Raw genomic sequence first — 11854 nt, forward strand, 5'->3', positions numbered from 1 at the left:
AAAATGGCAAATTTTTGTGAAGTGGGGGAGAGGAAAACGAGAGGAAAATGGCAAATAATGTAAATTGCGAGGAGATGAGATTTGTGATTAGGAACCTGGTATATGTTGAAGATCCTCCCCAGCAATGGCGCCAGAATTCCTTTTGATTGCTCCCTGACTATAGCGCTAGAAAGCTCCTGTCTACTAGGACTACGTCGGTATTTCCCCAAAGAGGAAGGGATGGTGTAGCACATCGAAGGTAGGTATTTCCCGCAGTGATGAAACCAAGGTTATCGAACCAGTAGGAGAACCAAGCAACACAACGTAAACAACACCTGCACACAAATAACAACACGTCACAACCTGACGTGTTAAAGGGGTTGTCAATCCCTTTCGGGTAACGATGCCAGAAATTTGTAATAGATTGAAATAATAGATCGCAAATAAATAAAGTGCAGCAAAGTATTTTTGTATTTTTTGTTTAATATATCTGAATAAAAATGCAAAGGAAAAGTAGATCGCAAGAAAATATATGAGGAAGAAGACCCGGGGGCCGTAGGTTTCACTAGTGGCTTCTCTCGAGAAAAATAGCAAACGGTGGGTAAACAAATTACTGTTGGGCAATTGATAGAACTTCAAATAATTATGACGATATCCAGGCAATGATCATTCCATTGGCATCACGTCCAAGATTAGTAGACCGACTCCTGCCTGCATCTACTACTATTACTCCACACATCGACCGCTATCCAGCATGCATCTAGTGTATTAAGTTCATGAAAAAACGGAGTAATGCAATAATAACGATGATGTGATGTAGACAAGATCCGTTTATCTATTGCGTAGATATATATCCCATCTTTTTATCCTTAGTAGCAACGATACATATGTGTCGTTTCCCTTTCTGTCACTGGGATCAAGCACCGTAAGATCGAACCCACTACCGGGCACCTCTTCCCATTACAAGATAAATAGATCAAGTTGGCCAAACAAAACCCAAATATCGGAGAAGAAATACGAGGCAATAAGAGATTATGCATATAAGAGATCAAATAAACTCAAATAACTTTCATGGATATAAAAAGATATAACTGATCATAAACACGAAGTTCATCAGATCCCAACAAACACACTGCAAAAAGAGTTACATCATATGGATCTCCAAGAGACCATTGTATTGAGAATTCAGCGAGAGAGAGGAAGCCATCTAGCTACTAACTACGGACCCGAAGGTCTACAAAGAACTACTCACGCATCATCGGAGAGGCACCAATGGAGGTGGTGAACCCCATCCGAGATGGTGTCTAGATTGGATCTAGTGGTTTTGGACTCTGCGGCGGCTGGATGAATATTTCGTCGACGTCTGTAGGGTTTCTGGAATATTGGGGTATTTATAGAGCAAAGAGGCGGTCCGGGGGGCACCCGAGGTGGGCACAACCCACCAGGGTGCGCCTAGGCCTCCTGGCGCGTCCTGGTGGGTTGTCCCCTCCTCGGGACTCCCCCTAGGTGCAACCAGGGCCCGTTGTCTTCCTTCTAGCCCATAAAAATTCTCCGTGAAGTTTCATTGCATTTGGACTCCGTTTGATATTGATTTCCTGCGATGTAAAAACATGGAAAAACAGCAACTGGCACTTGGCACTATGTTAATAGGTTACTATGAAAAAATGATATAAAATTATTATAAAACATCCAAGATTGATAATAAAACAACATGGAATAATCAAAAATTATAGATACATTGGAGACGTATCAATGTGGTAGACCCATTGACTAAACTTCTCTCGCAAGCAAAACATGATCACACCTTAGTACTCTTTGGGTGTTAATCACATGACTATGTGAACTAGATTATTGACTCTAGTAAACCCTTTGGGTGTTGGTCACATGGCGATGTGAACTATGGGTGTTAATCACATGGTGATGTGAACTATTGGTGTTGAATCACATGGCGATGTGAACTAGATTATTGACTCTAGTGAAGGAAATATGCCCTAGAGGCAATAATAAAGTTGTTACTTATATTTCCTTATATCATGATAAATGTTTATTATTCATGTTAGAATTGTATTAACCGGAAACTTGATACATGTGTGAATACATAGACAAAACAAAGTGTCCCTAGTATGCCTCTACTTGACTAGCTCGTTAATCAAAGATGGTTAACTTTACCGACCATGGACATGTGTTGTCATTTGATGAACGGGATCACATCATTAGAGAATGATGTGATGGCAAGACCCATCCGTAGCTTAGCATTATGATCGTTGAGTTTTATTGCAATTGCTTTCTTCATGACTTATACATGTTCCTCTGACTATGAGATTATGCAACTCCCGAATACCGGAGGAACACCTTGTGTGCTATCAAACGTCACAACGTAACTGGGTGATTATAAAGATGCTCTACAGGTGTCTCCGAAGGTGTTTGTTGGGTTGGCATAGATCGAGATTAGGATTTGTCACTCCGAGTATTGGAGAGGTATCTCTGGGCCCTCTCGGTAATGCACATCACTATAAGCCTTGCAAGCAATGTGACTAATGAGTTAGTTGTGGGATGATGCATTACGGAACGAGTGAAGAGACTTGCCAGTAACGAGATTGAACTAGGTATGATGATACCGACGATCGAATCTCGGGCAAGTAACATACCGATGACAAAAGTAACAACGTGTGTTGTTATGCGGTTTGACCGATAAAGATCTTTGATGTCTACTATGCAACTTTATTCTTGTAGACATGTGTTGGGCCTCCAAGCGCAGAGTTTTGTAGGACAGTAGCAATTTTACCTCAAGTGGATGAGCTAAGGTTTATTAATCCGTGAGAGGTGTAGGATGAAGATGGTCTCTCTCAAACGACCCTGCAACCAAATACAAGAAATCTCTTGTGTCCCCAACACACCCAATACACTGGCAAATTGTATAGGTACACTAGTTCGGCGAAGAGATGGTGATAAAAGTGTAATATTGACGGTAGAAATATTTTTTTATAATCTGAATAAATAAAAACAGCAAGGTAGCAAATAGTAAACGGGCACAAAAACGGTATTGCAATGCTTGAAAACAAGGCCTAGGGTCCGTACTTTCGCTAGTGCAAACTCTCAACAATGCTAACATAGTTGGATCATATGATTATCTCTCAAAGTGCAGCAAAGAATCACTCCCGAGTTCCTATTAGCGGAGAACAAAAGATAGGAATTGTTTGTAGGGTACGAAGCCACCTCAAAGCTATTCTTTCCGATCAATCTATCCTAGAGTTCGTACTAGAATAACGCAAGCTATTCTTTCCGTTCGATCTAATCAAGAGTTCGTACTAAGATAACACCAAAGCATATTCATATTCATAATACTCAATCCACACAAAGAACTATAAAGAGACCCCAAAGTTTCCGTCGGAGAAAAACGTGCATCAACCCCTATGCATAGATTACCCCAATATCACCGCGGGAATCCGCGAGTTGAATGCCATAACACATGTCAAGTGAATCAATAAGATACCCCAATTGTCACCTCAAGTATTCATATTGCAAGGCATATATCATGTGTTCTCATCTCTGAATATTCAATCCGACAAGACAAAACTTTGAAGGGTAAAGATTCAATTCATCATAACAAGAGTGTAGAGGGGAGAAACATCATATGATCCGACTATATTAACAAAGCCCATGATATAGATCACGAGAGAGAGAGATCAAACACAGCTACTGGTACAAACCCTCAGCCCCGAGGGTGGACTACTCCCTCCTCATTGTGGTGGCCGCTGGGATGATGAAGATGGCCACCGGAGATGATTCCCCCCTCCGGCACGGTGCCGGAACGGGTCTAGATTGGTTTTCGGTGGCTACAGAGCCTTGCGGCGGCGGAACTTCCGATCTACGGTAACCCCGATGGGTTTCGGAATATTTGGGAATTTATAGTGCAAAGAAGGGGTACGGGAGGCCACCGAGGTGCGCACAATCCACCTGGGCGCGCCAGGGGGGGCTGGCGCGCCCTGGTTGGTTGTGCCCCCCTCGGGGCACCCCCAGGTGTAGCTCTGGCCCAAAAAAAATCTCAAAAAAGGTTTCGCATTGTTTGGACTCCGTTTGATATTGATTTCCTGCGATGTAAAAAACAAGAAAAAAATAGCAACTGACACTCGGCACTGGGTCAATAGGTTAGTCCCAAAAAATAATATAAAGTTGCTATAAAATGATTGTAAAACACCCAAGAATGATAATATATTGGCATGAATACTTCATATATTATAGATACGTTGGAGACGTATCAGCATCCCCAAGCTTAATTCCTACTCGTCCTCGAGTAGGTAAATGATAAAAGAAACAATTTATGAAGTGTGAATGCTAGCAAAGTGCATGAGTTTGATCAATGACAATTTCAATAACTTTTCTTAGCATCATAATAGCAATTCTTTCTTATGAAACTTCTCATGTTATAGTGGCAACCAATTCACATGTTAAGGTTCAAACAATGAACTCTCTTGAAACTCAACAACCTATGTTCTTAGTCATCAAGCAATTGCAAGTCAACTTATTCAACAGAGTTTAAGTAAGAGCTCCACATACTCAAATATCATATAGTCTTCTATGATTGCTAACACTCACCGCATAGACATGAGCAAAACGTTTCAACCTGACACATAGAAAGATAGGGGCTTATTGTTTTGCCTCCCAACGTATTCACCTCAAGGGTGATGTCAACAATAATAACTCATGCTACCCATATTCAACTGGACATATGTGCCTAGATCTTTCCTCACCACATGATGCTTGCCAAAAGAGAAAAATAAAAAGGGAATAGAGAGAATAACTTTGACTCTTGCATGAAAGTAAATACATAAAAGTAAAAGATAGGCCCTTCGCAGAGGGAAGTAGGGATTTGTAGAGGTGCTAGAGCTCAAAGCGAAAATTGAGAGATAAAAAACATTTTGAGAGGTATACTTTTCCCACCAACGAAAACGACTTAGAGCTCCCAACACTTTCCATGCTAGATATATCATAGGCGGTTCCCAAACAGAAAATAAAGTTTATTCCTTTTTCCACCATACTTTCACTTTCCATGGCTAGCCGTATCCACGGGTGCCCTCCATACCAACACTTTCCAAGGAATTTATTATTTGACAACATAAAGCAAATTCATTTTTCATTTCGGGACTGGGCATCCCTAAAACCTTTGCCTTACTCTCGTGCAATGACAAGTGAATAAACACTCATCGTGAGAATAACACATCTAGCATGGAAAATATTGGCCACCCCTCACCGCCTCGCGAGCGGTACGAGCACACAAAAGAGAAATTTATTTTTGAAAATTAGAGATGGCACATACAAATTTACTTAGAATGGCACGGAAATACCGCATATAGGTAGGTATGGTGGACTCTTGAAAATAAGATTTGGGTTTAAGGTTTTTTTGGATGCACAAGTAGTATCTCTACTTGGTGCAGGATTTTTGGCTAGCAAAGATGGGGGGCAAGCACCACATGTTAAAGGATCTATGACAATATGACTTCTATGTGAATATGAGAAAACATAAATCATTGCGTTGTCTTCCTTGTCCAACGTCAACAATTTTGGCATATAATATTTTGATCGGGGCTCACAATCACAAAAGATTTCCAAGATAGTGTATTTTCATGTGAAAGTTCTCTTCCTTATACTAATTATTCGTGAATTGCTTGTATGGCCAAAATTGTGATTGTCAAACCTCAAATGGCTTCACTTTATAAACCAAATGTGAAGCTACCACTAGGCATGATATGAACATATAATTTCAACTTCATGACATTCAATTTATTCAACAATTTACTCATAGGATATAAGTGAAGCACAAGAGTAAATGACAAACTACTCCAAAAAGATATAAGTGAAGATCATGCGAGTAGTTAAGTAAATAGATAGCTATTTGAGGACTCTCTCTTATTTAAAAACTTTCAGATCTAAGTAATTTATTAAAACAGCAAGCAAAACAAAACAAAATGACATTCCAAGGATAGCACACATCATGTGAAGAAGCAAAAACTTAGGCTCAACCGATACTAACCGATAATTGTTGAAGAAGAAAGGTGGGATGCCTACCGGGGGCATCCCCAAGCTTAGATGATTGATACTTCTTGAAATATTATCTTGGGATGCCTTGGGCATCCCCAAGCTTGAGCTTTTGTGTCTCCTTAATTCCTTTTATATCACGGTTTCCCTAAATCTTAAAAACTTCATCCACACAAAACTCAACAAGAACTCGTGAGATAAGTTAGTATAAACCAATGCAAAAACCTTATCATACTCTACTAAAGAAAATCACTAAAATTATTATTCAACATTTCATACTAAATGCCTCTGCATGTTTAATACTCCTATCCTCAAATAGAATCATTAAACAAGCAAACATATGCAAACATAACAACAATCTGCCAAACTAGTACAGTCTGTAAAGAATGCAGTAGTATCAATACTTATTCAACTCCAAAAATTATGAAATTCTACCACATTGTAGATAATTTATCAGAGCTTAATTTGCAAAAAGTTTCAACATTTTATCACACTCGGACTTTTCTAGGGAATTTTTGCAACATCGATAAACTTTCTGTTTTCAAACAGCAACATGTATACTTGCAAGATAAGCATGGCAAAGGCTATCAATGCCACTTTTATTGAAATAAAAGATGCAAAACATTATTATAAATAACAGCAAGCAAATATAAATAAAATAAAATGCCGCTCCAAGAAAAACACATATCATGTGACGAATGAAAACATAGCTCCAAGTGAGGTTACCGATAATGTTGGAGACGAAAGAGGGGATGCCTTCCGGGGCATCCCCAAGCTTAGTTGCTTGGATATTAACTTGGGGTGCCTTGGGCATCCCCAAGATTAGGTTCTTGTCACTCCTTATTCTCTTCATATCGTCATCTCACCCAAAACTTGAAAACTTCAATCACACAAAACTTAACGGAACTTCGTGAGATAGGTTAGTATGATGAAGAGCAAACCATTCCACTTTTGGTAATGTCAAAGAAAAGATTCATAATTTTTATCACACAATTCCTACTGTAGCATATCATTTCCACAACTTATATTGAGCAATATAAGCCATAGAAACTAGAAAGCAAGCAAACTATGCATTGAAAACAGGATCTGTCAAAAACAGAACAGTCTGTAATGATCTGGATAACTACCATACTTCTGATACTCCAAAAATTATGAAACAATTAGTACCACGTGAGAAATTTGTATATTAAACTTCTTCAAAAATAATAAACTCAAAATAACTCTTATGTTAAAAATGGCACTTATTTTCGTGAGCACAAAAGTTTCTGTTTTTCAGCAGGGGAAAATCAACTATCACCCAACATGATCCCAAAGGCATTACTTGGCACTTTATTGAAACAAAAGCAATAAAACATGATCAATACAGTAGCATAATCATGTGAACACACAAACACAGTAGGTAAAAGTGTTGGGTTGTCTCCCAACAAGCGCTTTTCTTTAATGCCTTTTAAGCTAGGCATGATGATTTCAATGATGCTCGCATAAAAGATAAGAATTGAAACATGAAGAGAGCATCATGAAGCATATGACTAGCACATTTAAGTCTAACCCGCTGTCGGGACCCCGATTCCAAGTCACACCGATCTAGCCTGTAACACCTCATATCACTTTGCGGCCTCACGCACGGTACTCCCACGGGTGTCGCCATACCATGGCCCGGGACCGTTTGCGCCTTTTGGCTCGCGTATATGACAATGTCGCTAGCGTCCATATGACAGAGAACCCGGGCCGACATGGCTAGTCGTGAACCCAAAGCGGCACTAACGTATGGGGACAGGCATACGTGAATCAACATCGAACGTGTCGGTCAGCAGCGTGAGAATCCGGGCTGTAGCACTGGGCTAACAGGACTCCGGGAACCCGGGCTGTAGCAGGCTAGGCAGGACTCCGGATGTCACCGCGTGACATTTCCCCGAGGGGACAGACACAGGAACGATATGAAACACATGCCGGCCAGTCAAGTGTCCAGAGCAGTAGTGCTGGGCTAGCAGGACTCCGGTGAACCGGGCTGTAGCGGACTACTATGGCTCAAGGAGGCACTAGACTACATTTCCCCATAAGAGAGGCTGCTAAGGATAAACAACTAGATTGTCGAATCCCACACATACCAAGCATTTCAATCATACACACAATATGCTCGATATGTGCAAATACAACATGGCATCACAACAAGACTCTACGACTCAGAGTATTTATTCATTAGGCTCCGAAGAGCCAGATATTACAAACATGGGTCTCATGACCCAACATTCAGAGCATACAAGTCATGCACATGCGGAAGCTTAACATGTCTGAGTACAGACATCTACAAATGAAAAAGGCTGAGAAGCCTGACTATTTACTAGATCCTGCCGAGGGCACAAGATCGTAGCTGAGGTATCAAGCTAAACGTCGAAGTCCACACGGAACTACTAGCGAGACTGACGTCTCTCTGCAAAACATAAAATAAGCAAACGTGAGTACAAATGTACCCAGCAAGACTTACATCAGAACTATCTACATATGCATCGGTATCAACAAAAGGGGTGGTGGAGTTTAACTGCAGCAAGCCAGCTTTGACTCGGTGGCTATCCTAAACTACGACTGCAAGTAACTCTTTTGAGGTGGCGCACACGAGTCCACAAATTCACCACACCAATACACCACTATGGATCCGCTCCCGTCTCCCTACGAGAACGCCATCCATAGCACTCACGCTTATCTTGCGCATTTTAGAGTATCCACTTTCACTTGTCTATGAACTGTTATAGGCAACCCAGAAGTCCATTTCCGCGGACACGGCTATTCGAATAGATCATATTAACCCTGCAGGGGTGTACTTCGTCACACACGCTCTCACCACTTACCACCATGTACACGTCGTGTACCTCGGCAACCTTCAAGCGGAAGCCTGGCGAGGGAGTCGGCCACAGCCTACCTAAACACTCAAGTCTCTAGTCCAGGTTTATCGCCTATTCAGGTTCCATCCGCAGGGAGTCCGGCCGAGGTTTCCACATACGGCCCCGAACGATGTGTGCAGGGTTCCCGGTCACCAAACGGGCGACTCGGTACACCGGGCCACGAGCCTACCGCATCACAGCCCACCCCTTGGTCAGCGCTGTCCACGGCCTCCAGCTTACTACAAACACCAGAAACTACGTGCAACTCCTGGACAGAGGACAAGGGTGAATAAGAAGCCGAGGGGGTCCATTGGTTTCGGGCCCAATGCGTGGTAGTAACTGTATCATGGATCACAAACACAGAACTCAGTTCCTGAGGACGGCTTCAATGAGACAACCCACCATGTACTCCTACATGGCCTCTCACCGCTACCTTTACCAAATCGTGTTCACACACTTAGCTCACACACAGTAGGACATGTTCATCACCATTCCAATTCGTCCCCGACGAATCAGACCCGACTCAACTCTAAGCAGTAGCAGGCATGACAAACAAGCATGAATGAGTAGGCACATCAGGGCTCAAACAACTCCTACTCATGCTAGTGGGTTTCATCTATTTACTGTGGCAATGACAGGTCATGCAGAGGAAAAGGGGTTCAACTACCGCAGCATGTAACAGTTGAATCGATTGTCCTAATGCAGTAGAAGAGAGCAGGAGCGAGAGAATGGGATTGTATCGGAATGAACAAGGGGGTTTTGCTTGCCTGGCACTTCTGAAGATATTATAGTTCTTCATCGGTGTCATCGAACTCATCGTCGGAATCACGGCTATCGAGAGGGGACAATCACCGGCAAACAAAGAAGGACACAATCAATGCAATGCACAATATGATGCATGATCATGACATGGCAATATGACGTGATTTGGCCTAATGTAACTAGCAACAGAAAGGTTTGGGTTGATTTGAACTCAAGGTTCAAATTCAAATTCAAACTATGAATTCAAATAGTGCATTATCATGTTTTCACCTATATAGCAGGTATAACTTAGTTTGACATGCATGGAAATGATACAGATGGATAGATTGCATTTTTTGATCATTTTTCATATATAAATTATTTCATTCTGAGCTACGGTTGATTTTATATGATTTTTAGAAGTTTATACTATTTTCTGGAATTTCCTGATTAAAAATAAATCCAGAAAATGTAATACTGCGTCAGCCTGACGTCATCACTGCGTCAGCGAGTCAACGGGCTGGCCAGGGTCAAACCTGACCAGTGGGGTCCCACTGGTCGGTGTCACGGTGCTAGTTAGGGTCACTGACATGTGGACCCAGTCAATGGCCACGTCAGCATGGTCAACGCTGACGCGTGGGGCCACTGTGATTAGTTAAAACTAAATAGAAACTAATCTATGTTTAATTAGTCAGTGGGGCCCTGCTGTCAGTGTCACTAGGTGTTGACTAAGTGCGTCGTTAGCCCTAACTAATCTGCCACGTCACCCTCGCCGGGGTTACGCCGGCGGCGACCAAAACGCGGCGGAGGCGCACTGGAGTGACTCGGGTTTCGCCTACAGGCCACCGTTTGACGCGCGGAAGGGCGCGTTTGAAAGAGGGAAGCGAGGCGCATCTGTGGGTGGTCGTGGTTCGAGTGGGGGTGGGCGGAGTCAACGGCGGCGAGCTCTTTTGTGGCCGCCGGAGTTCGGGTTAGCACGGGGGCGGCGTTAGGGAGCATGACAGGGGGTGCGGAGGGGTGCTATGGCCTCCTGGGGGTGCACTGAGCACGGCTACGTGCTCGGTTTAAACGGAGGCGAACCAAAACGACGACGGCGTCAAGTCCGGCGCCGGTGAGGTCTCGGTCTCGACGGAAACGAAGGCTACGCTGAGCTAATGGACATGGGAGAAGGGGGAATCGGTTCAGGGGCTCACAGTGATCTCAAGGGAGGACTCAGCGGGCTCGGGGACGCTCTGGTCGAGGCGAATCGACACCGGCGATCTCTGGCCAGAGGCGGCGGGGACAAGCTCGATGGCGATGCTTCCGGGCGTCGGGGCTTGCTTCCTTCATCGAGGAGACGTAGGAGACGATGGCGGTTCCTCTGGATATCCTAGCTAGGCGAGGGGGGGCTCGGTGGCCACGGCAACGGCGACGGTGGCGACGGCTCCGTTCGGTGGTGCTGTGGGGAGAGAGACAGAGGGCGAGGGAGAGAGCAGAGAGTGAGGGAGAGGAGCGAGGAGCTTCGGGGCGTCGTCGTGGCATCGCCAGGAGGGGCCGGGGAAGCAGGAGGTGGCGCGGGCGCGTGCTCGGCGGCGGTGCGCTGTCCCCCTCCTCTGCCTACTGGCAAAGGTGGGTGGTGACTGGCATGGGCCAGGTGGGCCGGCCCAGTCCAGGTAAGCGCCAGGTAATACTCCTTTCTCTCTCTTTCCTTTAATTGTTTCTGTTTTCTATTTATTTGATCTATTTTGAATTAGTAAAAATACTAACTCATTTTGTAAAATCCCGATAAAAATTGTGGGCACTTTTGAAAATATTTCCAACAGCCCTCAACTAGTTTCAGAATTATTAGAGCATTTAAAATATTTATAGGATTTAAATGCCCCAATTCAAATACAATATGAGTTAATTCAAAAATCCAAAAATGACCTAGAAATATGTTTATCATTTTTGGCAGAGGTTTTTACCTTTATCGAAAATCATGAACTTTTCCAAAGGGCATGTGGGTTCATTGAAAATGTTTTTAAGTTGAACCTAGTTGAGTTCTTTTGGGTGCTAGGGATTGATCACCCCTATTTCAAGTTTAAGCAAAATTTAAACATGATGCATGAGGAACAAGCAAAGTCAGACAAGGGCTGATCTGGGGCTGTGACACCCACTTCCTATGCATAGGGATTTTGTGAGCAAACAACTTATGGGAGCAAGAATCAACTAGCATAGGAAGGCAAAACAAGCATGACTTC

The sequence above is a fragment of the Triticum aestivum genome, chromosome 4D (assembly GCF_018294505.1).
Source record: "Triticum aestivum cultivar Chinese Spring chromosome 4D, IWGSC CS RefSeq v2.1, whole genome shotgun sequence".
Taxonomy (NCBI): domain Eukaryota; kingdom Viridiplantae; phylum Streptophyta; class Magnoliopsida; order Poales; family Poaceae; genus Triticum; species Triticum aestivum.